The 23,274-nt window shown below is 40.4% G+C and overlaps 1 protein-coding gene across 3 annotated transcripts in view; it reads left to right on the top strand.

The window, feature by feature from the left end:
- ANO10 (anoctamin 10) overlaps window positions 1–23,274 on the top strand; it is a 286,449-nt gene that overhangs the window by 105,789 nt on the left and 157,386 nt on the right. The gene's annotated exons all lie outside the window — the stretch shown is intronic.

Raw genomic sequence — 23,274 nt, 5'->3', positions numbered from 1 at the left:
GGACTGGCCTCTCCTCATTCTCTCTAGGACGGAGATGGAGGACTGGCCTCTCTGATGAAGGGCTTTCTCTGTGCATACCCTCTCACACCATTGACCCTGAGAGTGTTGAACAAGATAAAACAAGACAAAGTCAGAATCATTTTAGTTGTACCAAGCTGGCTGTGACAGGTCTGGTACCCTTATCTGTTCTGCCTTGCTTTCTGTCCAGTGTTGAGAATTCCTTCCATTCCCCATATGCTGTCTCAGGACTCCACTCAAACTCTTCATCCCAACCTGGGAATTCTTTGACTAAAGGGTTGGCTCTTTGATGTGTCTCAAGAATAGAAACTTCCTGTTTGGCGTAAGTACAACAGGCATTGTTAAACAGCAGAACAGTATCTACATAAAATGCTTTCCTTCAAAAATGGAAGAGAATTCACCATTAGCGTAAATGGTAACAGTTTTTGCTTGTTCACTCTTCTCTTTCCACTGTCTTCAATTACCTGCTAGAATTTTTTTTTAAAAAAGTTGGGTTTTTCTGTGAGTTCTATCAAGGTTTACACTTGGTGGCTATCACAGTTTTTCATTCATCTGTAGAGGGATTCTCAGTATTTGCCAACCAATGACAACAAGATTCATCAAGGGGTTGATGGTTCTGTTCTCATAGATTAGACAGCCTGCCCCTGTGTGGGTTTTAAGCCTAATCTTTAACTGCTTTATGAAGCCTCTTTTTGAATCTGTTCTTTACTGCACTTCTCTATGAAGATGGCTTTCTTGGTGGCCATCATCTCTGCCTGAAGAGTCAGAGAAATGGTGACTTTAATGGTAGATCATCCCTTTACAGTATTTTTCAAGGGAAAAGTTTCATTACAACCACACCCTAAATTCCTACCTAAAGTATCTTCTGAATTTTATGCTATGTATTATAACCAGGTTATTCATCTTCTGTTTTTTTTTTCTCCCAAAGCCACACCAGAACAGGGAGGAAGCTGCCTTCCATATCTTGGATATCAGTCTTTGAACCAAACCATTTACAAAAATCTCCCAGACTTTGTTTCATTTGTGGACATATCCTAAGGGTCCGCATCTCTACTCAAAGACTCTCAAGATGGATCTCAGGGTGTATTATCTCTTGTTATGAGGCTGCCTACATTTAATCCCTTTTAAGAGTACTAGCTCATTCTACTAGGTCCTAGTCTACTTCTGTGGCATTATTGAAAAATGTTCCAGTTTTTAAAATTTGCAGAGCTACAACCTGGGTGTCAATATACTTTTCCAAACACTATGCTGTGGTTCATGCTTCCAAGTTAGGTGCCGCGGTTGGCAATACAGTTCAGTCTTCAGTGTTAGATCTGACCCTGAAGCTCCCTCCTTCTTCTTGGGTTATTGCTTGGGAGTCATCTGAAGTGGACCAGCCAAATGGACACTTTTTGAAGAAGAAAAAGAGGTTACTCACCTTGTGGAGTAACTAGAGTATGTCAAGCTGTGTGTCCCTATGGGTGCTCTAGTATCTGTCTTCCTTCCCCTCTGCTTCACAGTTTTATCTCACAAGACTTCGCAGTAGAGAAGGAAGTGAGGGTGGATTGCCTGTGCAACTCTATATATCATCAGGATGAGGCACAAGGATGTCTGTAGCATGTGCACAGGCCAAACGGGCACTGCTACTGAAAATCTCCAGTCACAGGCACATGGGACACATGTATACATGAAGTGGAGCACTAATAGGGGCTCTCATTTTGAAGAATTCCAGTTACTGCAGAAAGTGAGTAACCTCTCCTTTCTATCAAATGTACAAAGGAAAGAAACAGAAAAAACTGAGAACCATAGTAGGCCTTATTCAACACTACTTCAGTTTTACACCTGTGTAATTCCATTGATGTTAATGGTATTACACCAGTGCAAAACTGGAGTAACACAGAGGTGAATAAAGCCCTATATATAGACTATGTCTACACTACTGCGGGATCGACGCTGCTGTGATGGATGCACTGGGGGTCGATTTAGCGTGTCGAGTGTAGACCTGCTAAATTGATGGGAGAGCACTCTCTGGTCAACTCCAGTACTCCACCGGGAACGAGAGAAATAAGGTAAGTCAATGGGAGAGCGTCTCCCATCGATCCAGCACTGTGCAGACACTGCAGTAAGTCAACCTAAGCTATGTCGACTCCAGCTACATTATTCACATAGCTGGAGTAGCGTAACTTAGTTGACTTTCCGTGGTAGAGAAGACATAGCCTAAGTAGAAGCCAAGTTTTTCAGCTGTAAATATGTATTAACAAGTTGCCACTGTCGCTTTTCAGATACAAGAACAACGCTTGTCGCGTATAATTATGGAATTGTACCAGCTTCTTCCTCTCAATATCAGTACAAGTTCTTTCTGTATTATTGCTCTACCTGCTCCATCATAATTGAGAATCATTGTGACCATTTCTGGAAGGAATTGGGGAGCACCATCCTTTTACAATTTCTTCCCCCAGCATTGGTATCTTAGTATTTGCTTTTCTTGCTGATCCCATTGTTTTCTGTGACATGGGGGGTGGGAGGTCAGTGTACATAGTCTCACAATGCAAGGCTCTGGCTTGCCCCCTTCTATGAAAGACCTACTGCCACCCCATAGTTTCTTTTTCTGGTAGTTTCATTTCTCAAACATAGGCAACCCCCCCACCCCAACACACACAGTTCTTCAGCCCATCTGAGGCTATAGCTCCCAGGGGATTTTCCCCTTTGCCTCTCTCAACTCCTCCTGCTTTAGGGCCTATTGCAGGATTCTCCCATGCTCTGTTAATTGAGCTTTTTCCCCAGGAGGTTCCTACTGCCTTCCCTACCAGGGGATTCTGGCAGCCACTCCTAGGGAATTTCTCCTGCTTCCAGTTCCAAGGCCTCCTAGCTTCTGGCTATCAGTAAGGAGTAGGCAGAGAGAGCTCCATGTCTGCTTTCTCTGATACTCTTGTGACTGCCCAGGAGCCTGCTGGAGGTCAGCTGACCAGTTACAGATGTCTCTTTCCTCTAAAGCTTCAGTGCCACCCTGTGACACTCAGGTTGTATGTTTATTTGTTTAAATGACATAAAAATGGTTTGGGGCTGGGTTTAAATATCTGAAAATGACTAATTTGTCAATTTTCTGACTTAAAAGTAGGAAAGAATTATATATCTGTGCAGTTTGCTGGTTAAATTTATACCTCATTCTTATTTGTATTAAGCTTAGTTTGATTTGGATTTGACAAGTTAAATATGGAAAATGATCTAAAAGTAGCAGTTATGTGTTTCCACTGTTCATACTTAGTGAAGAAACAATTTTTAGGAAGTTAAAGGTTTGGCTCTTAGTATAGCAGGTATCTGAGTCAAGAAACATCTATGCTTGCAAATGTAATGAAAGTTTTAAAATTTAGGCAGGTAAATAGAAAAATGCAGTTTATGGAAATTGTACAATTATATGGTTCAGTGACATACATATGTAAAATAATTCTACAACATTACTAATTCTGAATGTTAAGGAAGGTTAATCAAAGCCACTGGTGATTTCAATTAACATATTGTTTCTATTTATGAGTTACTTGTAATTCAGTTGCAAATGTCATTTTCATAAGAAATCAAACTGCAAAGTCCTGTTTTAAAACATAAAATGTGCATGTTTTCAGATGCTTTTTGTATGGAACAAAACAAAATATTTAAATTTTCATACCCTGTGCTGGAAAGCTAGACCACTGGTGTTCAGGGTTGTTGGTTTTCCACCCCAGTGGACAATTATGGGCAATAGAAAGTATGTCTTACTGATACTAATATTTTCAAACTGAAATGTTGTTGAATACCACTGGCAAACCATGAGTGTTGTGAAATCCTTTGGGATATCTTGCTAACTGAAATACCTCAAAAATAATGTTTTATGAGAAGAATATTTTCCCCTTTATTTCAAATGCCAGTAAAGTAGAAATAAAACTCCTGTCAAGGATATAAGAAACGTGCTAATGTATATGACATTTCTACTTGAAAAGGCAAAAATAGATTTTCTTTACTTTAAAATGGATGAAAATAAAATGTGGTATTTAGGGTTCTTTGTGTGTATGAGACCTACTAGCTTGTGTTTTTCATTTTTAATTCTTGAGTTAGTACATACGGCTAGATCCTGTGCTCACAGAAGGCAGTGGCAAGGCTCTCATTAACTTTAATGATGCAGATCAGGGCCATAGCAAAGTTACAAGGCACCGCTAGCTAGGAGTAGGGAAGAAATCCCCCCCCCCCCTTTTTGATTATAGAGACAAATAGTAACTGTGAGGCTGAGGATGGAGGAAAGAACAGAGACCAAGCCGCCTGTGGGTAACATTAAAACTCGAGAAAATTGAACACAGGTAAAAGAAAAACAATCACTTTATATGGAGATTTTATGCAAGGTTGTAACATTGAAAGAGTGACCGTCACTCACTATGTATTTGTACATTGCATGGTTGAGTCTTCTAGATGCTAGTGCAATATAAAGATTTAATAATCATAATAATAATAATGAGGACTGTTTTTAAATTACTATTTTATAACATTGGGTGATTCAGTTAAAATACAGCCAAAACAAGTGTGTGTGTGTGTGTGTGTGTGTGTAATGTATATAGGGTGCATGTACTATACTCAGAACATCCATTAAATCTTGGATTTAATATGAATTTATAGAAGTTAGATGATTTAACAATCTTTTTCATATAAGAGGAAGATAGATTGTTTGTTTTTTTTAAATGATCACCTGAAAAAGAAGTTTGGCCTCCTCAAATTTGGGGAAGATTTGTATAGGTGAGTCAAAATTAGCATCAGTTAATTTAATTTCATGAACAAGTTGTTGCCCATTGAAGCAAATTTCAGGGGCCATATCACCAAGGGCAAAAATGACAATCAAAATAATAATGCTGATTGTTCACTAGGATAATATTACATTTCTTTTGATAATAAATATATTCAAGGGTGTATCTTAGATCTTTTCACTGCCATCTAGTGTTCCTTTAGAGATATTCATGCCAATTTATTTTGGTCCTTTATTTATTTTGAGTTTGAATAGTAATGACTGAGGGCACAGGGTTGCCCAGATGAAAAGGGGATTCAGTATTAAAGAATGCAGGGATCTAAGCAGACCTTTTTACAGTTGGTAGTACTCTTATATGGCATAGGCAAGCTGAAATTCTGCTTTGTTCTTCAAGTGTAAAGGTTTTTCTCCCTCATCATCTAGCTTCTGCTTCTAAAGAGTCCAGTGGACATTAACAAAAGTCTCACAACTCATGAGACTTAAGTTTAAATTTGCGGCATCTGCTCTTCTTTCTTAATATTCTCTCCTCTGTGCTCTCCTTTTCTATTAAAGCTTCTCCATTTGGCATGATGGAAGTTGAAGAATAATCACTTGCAATACAAATATGATCGAGCCCTGCCAATTGAGCCATACCCACACACTGAAACCTATTAATCGCTTAGATACAAAAGAGCTCTTTTTGTTTGAGAGAAAATGGAATGCTACTGCCTGTTTTTCAGCCACCAGAAACAGAAATGTGTGGGCATGGCACAAATGGTGGGATTTTTCCACCATTGTAATGACAAGAGAACTTCTAGAGATATTTGTACTTAAAGAGTAACTGGAATGAAAACCTTTCCCTCTATTCTGAAAGCCTGCTTCTATTGCTCTGAGGGTAAAAAGAGACTTTACCTCTTGCTGTAACAGTCTCTCATGAAAGAGGTCCCTGAAAAGGGCCACGGGGAAGGTGTCAAACCAGCTTTCTTGAGGTGGTTCTGATAGTCTTTGGTATGGTAGATAGTAAGAAGAAAATGGTGTCTGTCTCAAATAGAGCTGGTGGTTTATCTGTTTCCTTCTGGACCGTTGGGTGTGTACTTCCAAGGACCTACGTATGGCCTGAGAGTCTTCTAATGAGTTCAGTGTGTCATTAGTTTTGCTGTTAAACAGATCATAGACTGTGAAAGGGAGATCTTCTGTCACAGTCAGTACTTCCCTGGTGATCCCTGAAGATTGAAGCCATGACACCCGCCTCGTACTCGCTGCTGTTGCAGTTGATCTTGCTGCAGCGTCAGAGGTGTCACTTGGAGCCTGCAGAGAGGTTAGTGCTACTAATTGTCCCTCAGAGATTAAGGATCTTAATACCTCTCTATTTTCCTGTGGTAACTTGTTGACAAAGTCTGAAACCTCATGCCAGTTGAGGTAGTTGTACTTAGCAAGATGTGCATAATAGTTTGGTGTTCTGAGCTAGGGGCTGACAGATGAGTAACCGTTCCTTCCAAAGAGATCCAAGTGCTTATGCTCTTTCTCCTTAGGTGTGTTGGAGCTTTGTGGTTTTGTCTGCTTTTTGGCAGTAGTGACCATGGATTGAAATGTGTATGTGGGATGAGTATAAAAATATTCAAACCCTGAACAGAGTACTTAGTGCCTTCTATCTGCTTTCTTAGGAGTCATTGGAATGGATGCTAGTGTCTGCCACAGAAGCTGCAATGTCTCTCATAGTTTCTTGTTCACTGGCATAGCCAGTCACTCTGTCAATGAGGAGTGCAGGATACCTAACAGTTGGTGTGATTTCTTCTTCGCTACCTTGACTGGTATCTCTGAAGTGCCTGCCATTCTCTGAAGGAGGTCCTGGAAGGACTTAGTCAATGGGATGAGATGGTGTACATGACACCGCACCCTCTTCAGGTGGTGATGACGAAATGTCAGCTGGGACAAGATTAATACAGTGGTGCTGTTCTTCATCAGAAGCTTACAACTGTGGACGTTCAACACAAGACACTGGGGATATTCTTGGACACTCACAGACTCTACCAAGAAAGATGATCTAGCCTTTGAAGACATAAAAGGAGGAGGGCTTTCTGGCATGTTGTAGACTCCATGCTGCTCAGTATGTTCAAGAATGAGAATCATAAGTAAAGTGAACAGGGGAGCAGGACAGGGGACACCAGCTAGGTGTGTCTCTGTATAATTCCTGTGTCTAGTATGGTGACCTTGAGCTCTGGAATCCCTATCAAAAGCATAGGGTCATCTGAGTAAGCTCTTGGTCAATATGAGAGTTGCCAGTCCCCACTATGGTCTGGAGGAGAAGGAATACTCCTTTTCCAGTGGTGGAACAGAACTGGCAGGGGTCTCAAGGCATGATTTGGGGCAGTCCCTTGCTGGTACAGAAGATTTACCCAGTAGTAAGGAAATGAGGTTCTCAAACTGTGGGTTGTGACCCCATTTTAATGGGGTCCCCAGGACCAGCATTAGACTTGCTGGGACCCAGAGCTGAAGCTGAAGCTCGAGCTCCACCCTCACCCGGGGCAGCGGATGTAGTAACTTTGTAAGAAGGGCATCACAGTGCAATGAAGTTTGAGAACCTCTGTGGTAAATTATAAGTACTAAGGTGCTAATGGGCACTACAGAAGAGAGAAGTCATGACTGCGGGAGGGCACATACTATTAGAATCCCTGATACTGCAAATCTCGGTGCTGAGCACATTGGTACCCTGAACAGTAGAGCAGTTGGCAATGGACTAGATTGCACCAGTGATGTCAGTACCAAAAGAGTTGGTGCCAATATGAAGAGCCCTGGAGATGGTACTGCAGTATCTGCATTGGAGACAGCATAAAAGTGATATTTAGTCAGTATCCAAATATGGAGACCTGGGGTCTTCCAGGGTGCTAAAGGAACCTAGGACCTTTTGCTATCCTTAACTGAGGCAGAATGATGTGATCTCTGCTTCTTTTACTTAAAGGGTCTCTCTGACAGTAATTTGTCTTTGTGCTCTTTAGAAAAGAGGTGCTGAGTCCAGTCCCTATCAGCAGATGATGAGGACTTGAGAGCAGGAACAGCTGAGGGGTGCTTTCAAGCAGCAGAAGCCTGGGAACTGGCTGCAGAGCTTGTGCTCACTGAGGCTCTTCTGGAGGAGGATTGCTCCAAGGATCTTGTTTACCCTGATCAGCAGTAAGATTCATGGATTTGTCATGAAAAAAACGTTTCAGGCGAGCCTCTCATACCTTTTGTGTTCCTTCAGAAAAGAAATGGCAAATCAAACGTTTCTCCAGGATGTGCCCTCACAAAGGCAAAATAAACAGCTTGAGTGATTGACTGTAATTTTCCTTACCCTTGTCTTCTCTGAGTATATTATGAAGACTTCGCAGAAGTCAGCCTAGAGAAACAGTATGAGATATAGTTGACATATTTGTTTCCTCCCATGTGGAATTGCATAGGTTGCCAAGAGGACAAAACTTCAAAAAGGACCATCAAAAGAAAACAGACCTCCGGAGACAACTATAGGGCATTTTAAAAGACTTCCAAAAATCACATGGCAGATCTCTTTTAACCCCATTTTTCTTAACCCTGCCACAAAGAGGTGAGAATTGTGTATAAATATGGTATTTGCAGCTCATGCCCAATCCTGCCATTCTTCTTAGTGTATGTGCAATGTGCCTCAAGTGGCATGTCACCAGGATTTGGTCCGCTGGTTGGATCATTAGCTTCCCTTGCCCAGGCCAAGTACTGATGGGTGATGCAACGTGAACACTGATCCATGTCCTCCATCTTGCCATTGATCTGCATACTCAACTCCTGGTGACTTTGGTGGAAGGTTACTGTATGGAATAGAGGCAGAACTGGTATATAAGATTACTCATTGTCTGGCAGCCACTGAATAGAACACTTTTCAGAGTAGCAGCCATGTTAGTTGTATTCGCAAAAAGACGAGGAGGACTTGTGGCACCTTAGAGACTAACAAATTTATTTGAGCATAAGCTTTCGTGAGCTACAGCTCACTTCATCGGAATAGAACAGGAATGGAGTCTTAGAACTTAGTAAGTAATCTAGCTAGATATGCGTTAGATTCTGATTCCTTTTAAATGGCTGAGAAAATAAGCTGTGCTGAATGGAATGTAGATTACTGTTTTTGTGTCTTTTTGTAACTTAAGGTTTTGCCTAGAGGGATTCTCTGTGTTTTGAATCTAATTACCCTGTAAGGTATTTACCATCCTGATTTTACAGAGGTGATTCTTTTTACTTTTTCATCTATTAAAATTCTTTTTAAGAATCTGAATGCTTTTTTCATTGTTCTTAAGATCCAAGGGTTTGGGTCTGTGTTCACCTATGCAAATTGGTGAGGATTTTTATCAAACCTTCCCCAGGAAAGGGGGTGTAAGATTTGGGAGGATTTTGGGGGGAAAGACCTTTCCAAACAGGCTCTTTCCCAATTATATCCCTGTTAGATGTTTGGTGGTGGCAGCGAAAGTCCAAGGGCAAAAGGTAAAATAGTTTGTACCTTGGGGAAGTTTTAACCTAAACTGGTAAAAATAAGATTAGGAGGTTTTCATGCAGGTCCCCACATCTGTACCCTAGAGTTCAGAGTGGGGAAGGAACTGTTCAAGGTATTATGATGCAGGCTGAGCCCCCAAAGCCTCCTAGCTTAAAAGGTCCTTAAGGTTATTTTAGCATTTTATGTGTCTGAATTGATTGTCAGGTTTTATTGAATATTAGTTTATTCAATAACGTTCTTACTCAGATAATTTTTCATAAAGTAAAAAAGGTTTTAAAACACACATGATACAGTACAACTTTATGTTGTCCCTAGCAGGACAGTTATTCTCAAGATTTTTGTTCAAGGTCACTGGTGGTGAAAAACCAGGCTGATTCAGGAGGATGCAATGTGAAAGGCATCAGCTACTCCTTTCGCTGGAGCACCATTGGCCACCAGCACAACCCTCACATGTAGATGTGTGTGCATCTCATGCATCAGTGCTGGACAGTTTTCCCAAGCAACGCCTGGAGGGCTGGCCACACATCCATGCTGGCTTCCGTTGTGCTCTCAGGGTATAAAGGATGGAGCCTTCCCTGCCCTTCTTACCGTCTATGGTTGGAGCATATTACAGTGCTTCGATACAGTCCCTTGTTTCCCTATTAACGCAAAAATATTGTGTATAGTTAGAATTCTTAATTAGCATTAATGTTACTCGGTATTTGTCCATTTGGACATTTTTTATTTTTTTATTTTAATTCATTTGATCTTCTAGGTCTGTAGACTTGTCCAAACTTTGCTCGGGACCGGGGGCGCTTATGCTAAATGAGGCTTCATGGCTTTGAGCCTTGTCCTGGGTGTCTCAAGCCGATACCGGTAAGTGACTCTCGCTCTTGCTGTTGGAAGTGCTTGGGTGAGGGTCACATTACTAGTTCACCATACTACCCTTCAGTCTATCGTCACCAGCACCGAGCATTTTCTCCAAGAGTGTGACAGTGATAGCTGCGTGTCTCCACCATTGGGTTGTCTAACATATATCCGTACCTGCATAATTGGTTGGTACAAGGTTGCTTCAGTCACTAGGTGGCAAGCAGTATCCATCAGATTCTTTATCTGTTCAATTACCTAGTTCTGAAAATAAACAAAAAAAATCAGTCTTATCACCACTCCAGTTAATAGAGTTCATTGGGGGTGGTCTTGGACTTGACCTCAGACTGGGCTTATCTGGCTATATGGAACCTTTGTGTGTCATTCAAAGATCAGCCATGAAACAGTGTGGAACTGTCTCAGGCTTTTAGGGCGTGTGGCTGCTTGTATATATGTGATTCCTCATACCAAGCTGCTTCTCCAGGGGATGCAAGCATGACTCAAGTTAGTCTCCACCCTCAGATACGCCATCTGGACAAGTTCGCATGCATCCCTGCCAGGGTGTGTCATACTGGATTGGTGGATGACTGTGTGTGAGGGAGTACCAGTCTCACAAACTCTTTGCTTTATGACCTCGGTGACAAGTGCTTCCACCATGTGGTGGAGAGCTTATTTGGACAATTTACAGGATGAGGGTTTATAATCCACTCATGAGGCCGGGTTACATACAAATGTTCTCAAGCTGCATGCAATATTCTGAGTGTGTCAACAGTTCCTGCCACATATTCAGGGCCAAGTCATTCAGGTGCTCACCACAGTGGTGTTTTATGTAAACAAGTTAGGGGATGCCAGATCAGACAGCGAGGCATCACACGTGCCAGGAGTTCATTTAGGATATGATTTGCAGATCATTCAGCCTATGTCATGAATGGTTGCTCAACATGATAGTTCTACAATGAGTGTTTTTGAATGGGAGGAATTTCTACAGTGGATTTGTTCGCAACTTGACAGAACAGGAAATGACCCCAATTCTGTTCTGGAGTCTGGGATCCATCTCAGACACTTTTCTGTTTTCATGTGGAAAAAATCCCACTGTATGTATACCCACCAATACGCCATATTCCCAGAGTCATAGGAAGCAAATATGAGGCAGAATGATCCTCCTAGCTCCATCCTGACAAAGGCTCCCACAGCACTGAGATGTGTGGAGATTGTCTACCAGGAAACCCTTATTTCTGCTACTAGTCAAGGACCTGATTTCCCAGTATCATAGGCAAGTATTGCACCCGAACCCACAGGTACTGCAGTTCATGGTAGTGTTCGTCAGTGGTTAAATCTTGTGGTGGTGCACTCTTTAGCAGCAGTTCAGAATGTCCTTCTCAATAGCAGAATATCATGAGAGCTACTTCATGAGAATTCATGAGAGCTACTTAGTAAATGAAAGTGCTTCTCCATCTGGGCAGCTAGCCATGATGTGTCTTTTACAGTCTATAATTCAGAAGATTTTTGGACTGTCTTTTACATCTCAAAGAATCCGGTCTAATGGTCAGCTCTATTAAGGTACATATGGGTAACATTTCAGCCTTTCATCCTTATGTTGCTGGAAGGACTGTTTTCAATAATCCTATGACAACCAGGTTCCTAAAGAGGATTAAATAAACTTGTTCCCCACTATTGGAGATCCAGCTTTACCTTGGGACTTGAATTTAGTTGTTAGCTCTTATGGAACCTCCATTTTAAGCCTTAGCCTCTTGCTCAATGTTAAGCCTCTCGGTTTTGGTTGCCGTCGCCTCTCTGTGAGGAGAGTGAGGGAGCTACATGCCCTGGTAAGAGATCCTTCATATACAATATTCTACGAGGACAAGGAGTAGGCTAGGCTGCACCCTAAGATTTTTTCCAAGATGGTGTCTGATTTTCATCTCAAAAGACTTACCGGTCTTTTTCCAAAGCCACATGCTCACAAAGATGAACAAAAACTGCATGCTTTAGATATGCACTGAACACTGACTCTTTTACCTGGGTAGAACAAAGCCCTTTTGGGTTTCTTCCCAGCTCTTCATTTCCTATGCAGAACGAATGAGGGGCCACCCTGTTATGGCAAATGGCTCTTGAAATGGATTGCGATCTGCATTGTGTTACTCCTGCGGGAATTCAGCACCACTGTGCATGTGCAGAATTCATGTGCTGTGCAGAATTTTTTTACCACACAGAAAATACATTCTGCTGAAAAAGTTCTACAAGAACTCACCAAGGGCTGCTGTGGCGAAAGAGCAGAGAGCAGTGGCTCCCGGGCCAATCCCAGTTGCTGCCTTCCTCACAAGGCCCTGCCTGTGGGACAAGGTCAGGAGGCATAGCAAATGGGGGGATGGACGGTGTGGGGCACATGGAGTTGCTGGGGGGGGTGTCACAGACTGAGTTTCAGAAGGGCTAGTGCGGGGAACAGAGTGGGACAGGGGCTGAATGGGAGTGGGGGTACAGGACCACATGGGGATGGGGATGAGGGTGTGGGGACACATGGGGACAGGGGGAGGAGGGTTCAGGGGGATTGGGGAAGGGGGGGAGGAGGGACACATATAGGCAAATGTACCCGACTGAATGAGAGAGGCTAGTTGTCAGCCAGGGTCTGCATGGTGGAGGCTCCCTAACAATCCCTCCCCAACCAAAAAAACCTCTGTTCCATATGTCTCCCACCCACACCCAACAACCCTCGTTCACACCCAGGCTCCTTCCCAGCAATTACTTCCCTCTCCCTCAGCTCCTCTTTTATCCCTGACTCCCCCAAGCCTTTGCACTTCTTATGAGGAGTGCGGGAAATATGTTTTTATATTGTAGTTTAAAAGAATTATTACTCGGAGTTCTTTATTAATATGCCTAGTAGGGAATTTATTTGTCAAAAACATTTCCTAAATCTTTTTTTGTAGTCTGTACTGTTACAGACATACTTGCTGACAGGTATTTTGAAATAAATTACCAAAATAATGGGAACTGACATGCTTATATTGCTGTTTTGACAAATAAAATATGCAGAATTTTAAAATATTGTGTGTAGAATTTTTTATTTTTTGGTCCAGAATTCCCCCAGGAGTGCTATGCTGCTAAAAGTATCACACCTCCTGAGAAGTTGTCAGCACATTCAACTAGGGTACATTCGGCCTCTGCTGCATTTGTGGGAAACATTTTTATTGTCAACATTTGTAGAGCATCAATGTGGTCCTCAGTTGACACATTTGCTTGACTTTATACAATTCCTATGGGTCCAGCCACAGGAGCCTTTTATACACCAGGGAATTTTACAATCAGTTCCAGTGGTGAACCAGTTGGAGCCCTAGTGTACATGACAAGACACCAATTTAGCAGAAGCAATTGTGGCACCATTAGTAATATTTTTGTAGAACTCCCTAGCGTAGACAGTAATTTATAGTTAAATTGACTAATTTTTTATCCAGGGCAACCAGATAGGTCCAGGAAACGTAACTTGAGTTCTCTCTTTCTTTCTCTTTTTACAATAAGATGGTAGACAAATTAGAAGACTTTTTGACCACTAATCTACTACACTTTCAACTTTGGTTAAATTTTTTTTACCTCAGCTCCAGAATTTACAGTACAACATTTCTTTGTTTGCATGTTTTAAAGAGAGGGCCTAAAATAGAAAACTGTTGCAACTTCATCTGTGTGGTGGCATCTACCACTTTATAATTCAGTAGACTGTTACCGAAGTATAACCTCCTGGCATCTCTTTAGTTATTGCTGTTTATCATGCTGATCATATTGCATATATGCTAACTAGATATACTAAAAATATGAAAAATATGTTGGAACTTACTGCATAACCTCTTATCAAAGTGAAACAAATGAACTTAATTGCTTTAATTTGATTTTCCCAATAAATCCCAAAGCACCAACTATATTATCAATGAATGGCCTGTGAAACTTCAGTTTAAAAAATAATCCCTTTTGATTTATTTAGGTGCCAAGAAGCCTATGAAATAATTTAAAAAATAAGACAGACCACCTTCTTGAGCTTTAAAACTGCTAAACCATTTTCTTTTTTTCAAATATAATTTTGTTGAACTGGGTTTTGGACCAAGAGAGTACAGTTCAGAGTGAATTTTCTAGAACTGATTTTATAACCTCTGTGAAAAGGGATTTATACAATAAAGCCTGATATAGCATCACAAGTGATGCTGTAAAGTGAATGTCAAAAGAAATAGGATATATTTCATTCTGTTTTCATTCGGTACTTGAAGGAAGTGTCAATCCAGAAAGTCACTTCCCTGATCAGAGGAAATTAGTGGAGTGATGTGCAATTCTCAAAGGCATTTTTCATTAACTGTGGCAGTGTGCAAGAAGCACAAGATATGCAGCTGCTTTAGGTCTGAATACAGTTAACAGTCCTTTTGAAGTCACAGGAGATTCCTAATGCATGCATGTAATCAGCTGAATCTATATAGTGGATAATACAAAGCAGGCACAGTTAGAAATGACTGAGAATTCATATACTGTAATATGTTTGATCAAGGTTAATCTCAGTCAGAAATGGTCACAAGATATAAAGTGTGTGTGTGTTTGGGGGATTGAAGATAAACCAATACTAAAACCTTTTATTAGATTTGGAACATTATTACAACACTTGTTAGCATTATTATAACTTAGGGTGTATCTACATCTTCATTAAATTGATTTTTCAGGATCTTCTAACTATGGTAAACTATTGTTGTGAACTGAAACTTTGTTTAAAGCCTTGATGGGGCAAGTAAATACTGTAAATATTAAAAGAGAAATATGTTGACATTTTTAGTTACAGCAGGGCAGACAAAACACCTGCTGAATTCAGATACTTTATTATGCTGCTCTAACTTTAAAAAGGCTTCATTTTTTAAAAGATGAATTTATTAGTATAGATAAACGGTAGTGGTGAGAAGCCCATTTTTCCGCATAGACTAGAGAGGCATAAGAGAGAGAGGTGTAGTTCATAACATAGATTAATGCATTTGCGCATCTTGAAGAATTGTAAATATTGGAAAGAGAGAATAAATAATTAATAAACATTTTAAATAGTAAAAATAGTTTAGTCACATTTTCTCTTTGTGGTGCTGTGAGAAACACTCAGACAAACAAAAAAACTTAATAATACAAACATTATGCTAAGGCCTTGTCTACACACAGTTTGTGTGTCAGTTTAACTAGATCAGTAGAAAGTCAGTTTAGTTAAATTGGTACAAAGATTGTGTGTAGATAAGCCTTGAGGATTAGATCTTAAATGTGTCTAAGAGCCCACAACACAACTTGTAGCATAGAACTCACCTCCGCATGTGCATAATCTTGTGTACGCTATGTAGGGCCAGTCTTCAGCTGTAGTTAGAGCAGCCTAAGGACTGCTTTAACTTATATCGACTGCCAACAGCCTTTAAAAGCCAAAGCCACTGCAGATGATTGGTGCAGTTTAGTGTGTCATGGCCATGTCCTATTTCCTCCAGCCATTCACCCTATCCAGCCAGCAAGGAAGAGGATGACACTGGAGCCATTTAGGCCTTCAGTAGATCCCTCTTAAACAAGGGTGATTCTGTTGTGTAGATAATCATAGAATTGAAGGACTGGAAGGGACCTTGAGAGGTCATCTAGTCCAGTCCACTGCATTCATTACAGGACTAATTATTGTCTAGACCAGTGGTTCCCAAACTTTAACAACCTGTGAATCCCTTTCATTAAAATGTCAAGTGTTCCTAAAAATGAATATTTCTAGGGATTTTCTCCTTTACCTGAGTATAAATTATAAAAGTAGTGATCTTGGAAATATAAAATTTGTTTTTATGACATGCTTACCACACACTATTTATTATTATTATTTATTATTTATCATTGCAGTGTTTTTATTACATTATGAAAATGGCAACACTCTTCCAAGATCTCACTTTCGCAGCTTGTATCACTTTGAATAAGCCTGTTTTAAGACAAAGCTCCTATGTTTCATCAAGGAGTATCAGATGTGAAACAGCATGAAGGTATTTAAGAAGCCCACTCAAAGAGTTCCTCCTACGCAAGCTTTGAGGTCTTGAGCAGTCAAGGCAAACAACACATGTTACAAAGCTTAAACTTATTCTTCATAATAATTTAAAAACAATACTAGCTGCCTATTTAATTTTAAACACAGCAAAAAATATCCACCTCCCTTTCCATTTCTTATAAGGAGTCTTGAAGTTTAAATCTCCTCAGTGTGATAGATATGCTTGCTTTGATCTGCTTAGATCTTGGAAGTCCAAGGGCTCCGGGCTGCTGGCCCCGTGCTGCATGGGGTCCATAGGGGACAGCTCTGTCTGCCATTAGGGAATTTTTTCCCAAGAACACCCTGTAACATTTCACGAACCCCAGTTTGGGAACCACTGATCGAGACCATCCCTGGCAGGTGTTTGTCTAACATGCTCTTAAAAATCTACAATGACGAAGATTCCACAGCCTTCCTAAGCAATTTATTCTAGTGCTTACTTGCCTTTCCAGGAAGTTTTTCCTAATGTCGAACCTAAACTGCTGCAATTAAGTCTATTGCTTCTTGTTCTATCCTCATGCTGACATTCACAAAAGATTTCACCAGCCGTGTGGTAGAATTTGCTGCTGCACTGTTGGAGGATCTGGCTTAAGTGTTGCAAAACACAATAAGTATATGGGGGAAAAATGGAGAAATAACTTTTTCTCTAATATTTCAGTTATAGTAATCTTAGTTGTTACTTGTGACTAACTATAATATTGTACAGTTACGGTTGAAGTTGTCAGAAAAGCCTAAGGGAGCCAGGTGCTCAAATCATACCAAATTTCAGTGGGATTTAGGAGCCTAGCTCCCTTAAATCCTGAAAATCTCATCCTATATATTTTAAACTTTTATTAAAACTTTGTATTATGAGAAAGTGTCTCAATGCTATCTTACTTATTTGTTTCAGAGTAACAGCCGTGTTAGTCTGTATTCGCAAAAAGAAAAGGAGTACTTGTGGCACCTTAGAGACTAACCAATTTATTTGAGCATGAGCTTTCGTGAGCTACAGCTCACTTCATCAGATACATACCGTGGAAACTGCAGCAGACTTTATATATACACAGAGAATATGAAACAATACCTCCTCCCACCCCACTGTCCTGCTGGTAATAGCTTATCTAAAGTAATCGTCAGGTTAGGCCATTTCCAGCACAAATCCAGGTTTTCTCACCCTCCACCCCCCCACACAAATTCACTCTCCTGCTGGTGATAGCCCATCCAAAGTGACAACTCTTTACACAATGTGCATGATTCTTTACACAATTATCATGCACATTGTGTAAAGAGTTGTCACTTTGGATGGGCTATCACCAGCAGGAGAGTGAATTTGTGTGGGGGGGTGGAGGGTGAGAAAACCTGGATTTGTGCTGGAAATGGCCTAACCTGACGATTACTTTAGATAAGCTATTACCAGCAGGACAGTGGGGTGGGAGGAGGTATTGTTTCATATTCTCTGTGTATATAAAAAGTCTGCTGCAGTTTCCACGGTATGTATCTGATGAAGTGAGCTGTAGCTCACGAAAGCTCATGCTCAAATAAATTGGTTAGTCTCTAAGGTGCCACAAGTACTCCTTTTCTTTTTACTTCTTTGTATTTTTCCCCTACCCTCTCTGTGTGTCGGTTTTTTTTTTTTTTATGCAAGCTCTTCAGGCCAATGACTGTGCTGTCTTTTATATTTGGAAAGTATCTAGATTCTTGTGAACCTTACTGGACACAAATAACAGCAGGCAAAAACAAAAATCAGAAGTGTGATTTTTCAAATTAACAATGTTCCTTTTAAATACACTTGTGAAGCTGTTGTTTCCTTTTAGGGGAGCACAGAAGTTGTTTGAATTTGCCAGTCAGGAAGCACCACATTAACCATTTCAACTAGCTTAGAGGATTTGTCCACATCCTTTCTGTAGTGGGGGCCCCTAAACTAGATGCAATACTGCAGATGTGGCCTCACCAGTGCCGAATAGAGGGGAATAATCACTTCCCTCAGTCTGCTGGCAGTGCTCCTACTAATGCAGCCCAATATGCTGTTAGCCTTCTTGGCAACAAGGGCACACTGTTGACTCATATCCAGCTTCACATCCACTGTAATCCGCAGATCCTTTTCTGCAGAACTGCTGCTTAGCCAGTCTGTCCCCAGCCTGTAGCAGTGCATGGATTCTTCCATCCTAAATGCAGGATTCTGCGCTTGTTCTTGTTGAACTTCATCAGATTTCTTTTGGCCCAATCCTCCAATTTGTCTAGGTCACTCTGGACCCTATCCCTACCCTCCAGCATATCTACCTCTCCCCCCAGCTTAGTGTCATCCATGAACTTGCAGAGGGTGCAATCCATCCCATCATCCAGATCATTAATGAAGATGTTGAACAAACCCGACCCCAGGACCGACCCCTGGGGCACTCTGGTTGATATCAGCTGCCAACTAGACATCGAGCCATTGATCACTACCCATTGAGCCCAATGATCTAGCCAGCTTTCTGTCCACCTTATAGTCCATTCATCAAATCCATACTACTTTAACTTGCTGGCAAGAGTACTGTGGGAGACCATATCAAAAGCTTTTCTAAAGTCAAGGTATATCATGTCCACCGCTTTCATATCCACAGAGCCAGTTAGCTCATCATAGAAGGTAATCAGGTTGGTCAGGCATGACTTGCCGTTGGTGAATCCATGTTGACTCTTCCTGATCTCTTCCAAGTGCTTCAAAATGGATTCTTGAGGACCTGCTCCATGATTTTTCCGGGGACTGAGGTGAGGCTGACTGGTCTGTAGTTCTGCAGATTTGCCTTCTTCCCTTTTTTAAAGATGGGCATTATATTTGCCTTTTTCCAATTGTCCAGGACCTCCCCCCAATTGCCACGAGTTTTCAAAGATAATGTCAAATGGCTCTGCAATCACATCAGCCAACTCCCTGAGCACCCTCGGATGCATTGCATCCTGCCCCATGGACTTGTGCATGTCCAGATTTTCTAAATAGTCCTTAACCTGTTCTTTCACCACTGAGGGCTGCTCACCTCCTCCCCACACTGTGCTGACCAGTGCAGCAGTCTGGTAGCTGACCTTGTCTGTGAACACCAAGGCAAAAAAAAAGCATTGAGTACTTCAGCTTTTTCCACATCATCTGTCACTAGGTTTCCTCCCCCATTCAGTAAGGGTCCCACACTTTCCCTGACCTCCTCCTTGTTGCTAACATACCTGTAGAAACCTTTATTGTTACCTTTCACATCCCTTGCTAGCTGCAACTCCAGTTGTGCTTTGGCCTTCCTGATTACTCCCCTGCATGCTCGAGCAATATTTTTATACTCCTCCCTAGTCATCTGTCCAAGTTTCCACTTCTTGTAAGCTTCCTTTTTGTGTTTAAACTCACCAAAGATTTCTCTGTTAAGCCAAGCTGGTCGCCTGCCATATTTGCTATTCTTTTAGCACATTGGGAGGTTTGTTCCTGCACCCTCAACAAGGCTTCTTTACCATACAGCCAGCTGTCCTGGACTCCTTTCCCCCTCATATTAGCCTCCCAGGGGATCCTGCCCATCAGTTCCCTGAGGGAGTCAAAGTCTGCTTTGCTGAAGTTCAGGGTCCAAAGTGGTAAGTGCTATTATGAAAATGAAACATGGTAAAGGATTAGGGGTAGATAATGTACTAGCAGAATTGCTAAAAGCAATTGGTGATGGTGATATTGATTTCATGTGGAAAATTTGCAATGATGACTAGAAACTGGCCAGACAACTGGACAAAGGAAATCTTTCTGCCCTTACTAAGGAAAGGGGATGTAACAGAGTGCAGTATCTATTTTACCAGCTCTCTAATATTGCATGTGAATAAAATGCTGCTCTGCATAATTCAGGATTGCATGAGGGCAATGATAGAAGCAGAATTATCACCACAAGAAGCTGTTTTGAGAGAAAAATGAGGCACACATGCTCAAATTGCAAATATCTACCATATCAGTGAGAAACACAAGGAGTATAATCACCTATTGATTGTGTTTCATTGACTACTTCAGAAGGCACTTTAGTGTCACTTTGTTGCAGAATAATTACTGCGTTCACAAAGACAGAGCCAGTATTTGCTGATATTTAGGCCATTTTGCAAGTCCCATCTCTTTCTGAGGCTATTCTTGAGGGTGGGATGGATGATAATGGTGGTGGTTTACTTTTGTTATTGTCCACTTGTAAATAAATTTTGTTTAAATATATATGTTCTGAGACCTGTAACTGAACACATTTTTATAATTAAAATAACTTATTTAGGGTCACTGGGTGAAAGACCTCAGGAATTAATGCCATAGCTGCTGGAAATGTTTCCTCCAAACTAAAGTATAAAAGTATCTATGGCTACTTGACAATGTTTATCAAACTTCTAGTAGGGAAACATTAACAAAATTGCTATCAGTAAACCGTGTGTCTTAAATTCCAGCCTACTTTACACTGTCAATTTGTATTAATAATCATGGCTATTTCTAGCTTTACTCAGGCCCTCTCTGAGGGCATCTGAACTGTAGACACACATTATGGAAGATGACCTTAAAAGTCATTGAACAAGAACATGGATATTTCACTAGATCACATAAAGGTGGTGTGATTAAGATATGGAAGGGTAGATGTGGGCTTCTTTTTAAAGGTAAGGGAAAAATTCCCTGCGGCTTTCGGGTTTTACAGATTTTCAAACCAAGGTAAGCTGCCCTGGTACAAGTCATTTTTACACCAGTGCAATGCATCTATACTGGAGGTTTGCAGTGGTGCCTCTCTACTGATGTAGATATACCAGTGCAAAAAATGTAGACAAGGCATTAGTTATAGCTTGGATGTGTAGAGAGAAAGAAGAGTCAAAGGTGACCCACATTTGTGAAATGAGTTGCTGCCCATAGCAATGGAGAAAGGTAGAGGTTATAGATGTAGACGGTATTCCTTTTTAATGTACATTCTGTTCTTTTTTTATTCATTTCCATACTTCCATGTCTGTACTCCTGTTTCCCTCATTTCTGCATAGACTGTATTGCAGTAGCACTCCAAGTTTTAAAGTTAGTTTATAAAGACCATTTTGATGCTGTGGCAGAATGGGTTCAGATTGAAACGGGGGGAGTAAGTAAGTGAAATAGAAAGTCATATTGGAATAATCAGACACAGGTCAACAATTTCACCATTTGCTTTTGCACTTGGAGAAAACCAGGGTGGTGGCATAGTGGCTATCATTTCTGAGGAAGAACTCTGCATTTCAAATCACAGCTGATTAAACCCTGAGCCTACTCCAACAACAAAATATAGGGATCTGCTCTCTGAAGTAATGGTGTTAGTTTAATACCCCATATCTACCTGTTCTGAGCAGAGGCCAAAATAGGAAACTATGGGGTGTTCCAAAGTTTTTTTTGTTGAGGGTGTTGTATATCTGTTCAGTATTTCCTCTTCCCTTATGACATTGTGCCAGGGTGGATTGATTTAAATCAAGTCTATTTAAATCATGATTTAAATCACCAAATGCAAAAATCTCGATTTAAATAAGCAATTTTTCTAAAATCAACTTTTCCATTTGTACTTCAGTTCCTTTCTAAAAATGAGTTCTTACTGGTTAATATAACCGTTAAACCATGTTCATTTACAACTAAATATACCAAATCTAGTGTAAAGGCTCTGTCTTTTTACTACCTAGGAGCTACTATATACATTTATTTAAGCAATCATATAGCTTAATATTTTCAGATTCTTGATCATTATACATTTTTAGTTTGTTAGAAAATGGTAAATGATATCTTGCTTATTTACTAGATAATTAACTTTTTGCTTATGATTTGTCAAGCTGCATTAAGATGGTATCTGGAATTTAATTAAATACACAAAACAGCATAAAGATTTATTTTTATTAAATGAAACAACCTTAAATACTTTGCTTGATCCGAGAAGTTTATATATCCAGTGTTTTCATCTGTGGAGTTTTTCTGGAATTTGCTGGTTCTAGTTACAAACTCATCAGTGGTTTGACTGGATGATGAAGAAGGTTTTTTGGTACAGGTAATTTGCTGTCTGACATATATTTAGTTGCAGCACTGCTGGTGGTCCCAGCAGATGACTCTGAAGTTGTAGACAGTGCAGGGACATTCAAAACCCCTTATGGCTAAGCTGGACTCTGAAATAAAATGGTAAAAGAAAGTCACTCGCACTCATTGAGTAATACTCAGTTCACTGTTTTAAAAAAGTGAGATTGTAAATGAAAGATTCCTTCTACTGCAGCTGTTTTACCACTGTTTAAATGATATAATTTATTCTAAACCCAATTTTATAGGGGAAATACTAAATCACAAGGATTATCTACATCTATTTAAACTCTTATCTCTAGAAACATACCAAACAACTTGACAAAAATTTATTTAAATGTTAAAATTCATAAATGTTTATAAAACTTTACGTGTAACCAGGAAATCTTCACCTAGTATGTTTGATCATATTGATCAATAAAAAAATAATTGTAGGAGTTCATCAGTAACAGTAAAAATATAATTGATAAATACTCCCACAACAACTAACATACCAATTATATTTTGAAGAGACACATTTTGAAATTCATTGGTAATCCACCCAAAAAACATATATTGTTGTAATAAATTTGTGATCATTTACTAGCATAGTAAGACAAAGTAGCCAGTCCATAAGAATGGTGCAAAAATAAGTTTACTAACCAGCTGATCATGGTCGTTCAGACATGTCCACATCATCATCTTCAAAGTCATTTCCTTCTGACAAGTGGTTTTTTCTTCTTCTTTTTCTTCCCCATTGTTGTTTTATTCTGACAACCAGGCCTTGCATCTCTTTGTGGCACTGTTTACATTTGGCACATGTTCCTTTTTTACCCAGAGGTACAGGAATTTCTTGAAAATATTCCCAAATAGGGTCTTTTTTGAAAGCTGCAGCAGTGGCAGTTTTTTTCTCCAGTTCCCAGGTGTTGAAGTCCACACTAGAGACTGCACCCTAAAGAATGTTGTCACTTCTTCCCACAGTGTCCTGCTTTGACATCAGTGTTTCTCCTTTGTTTGCACGCTCTGCTACTTGTCCCATGTTACATAACTCTCCCATCCCTACTCCCAGAAAAGCAAAAGAACCAACAACAATCCAAGACTTCTGCTTATGTGACAACGTGGCTTTCGCTCTACAATATTTTATTTAAGAGACAGAGGGAAGCAGTTGAGAA

Source organism: Eretmochelys imbricata, chromosome 2 (genome assembly GCF_965152235.1).
Source record: "Eretmochelys imbricata isolate rEreImb1 chromosome 2, rEreImb1.hap1, whole genome shotgun sequence".
NCBI classification, from domain to species: domain Eukaryota; kingdom Metazoa; phylum Chordata; order Testudines; family Cheloniidae; genus Eretmochelys; species Eretmochelys imbricata.
The sequence above is the reverse complement of the archived record's forward strand: the minus strand, read 5'-3'. Positions and strand labels throughout refer to the sequence as shown.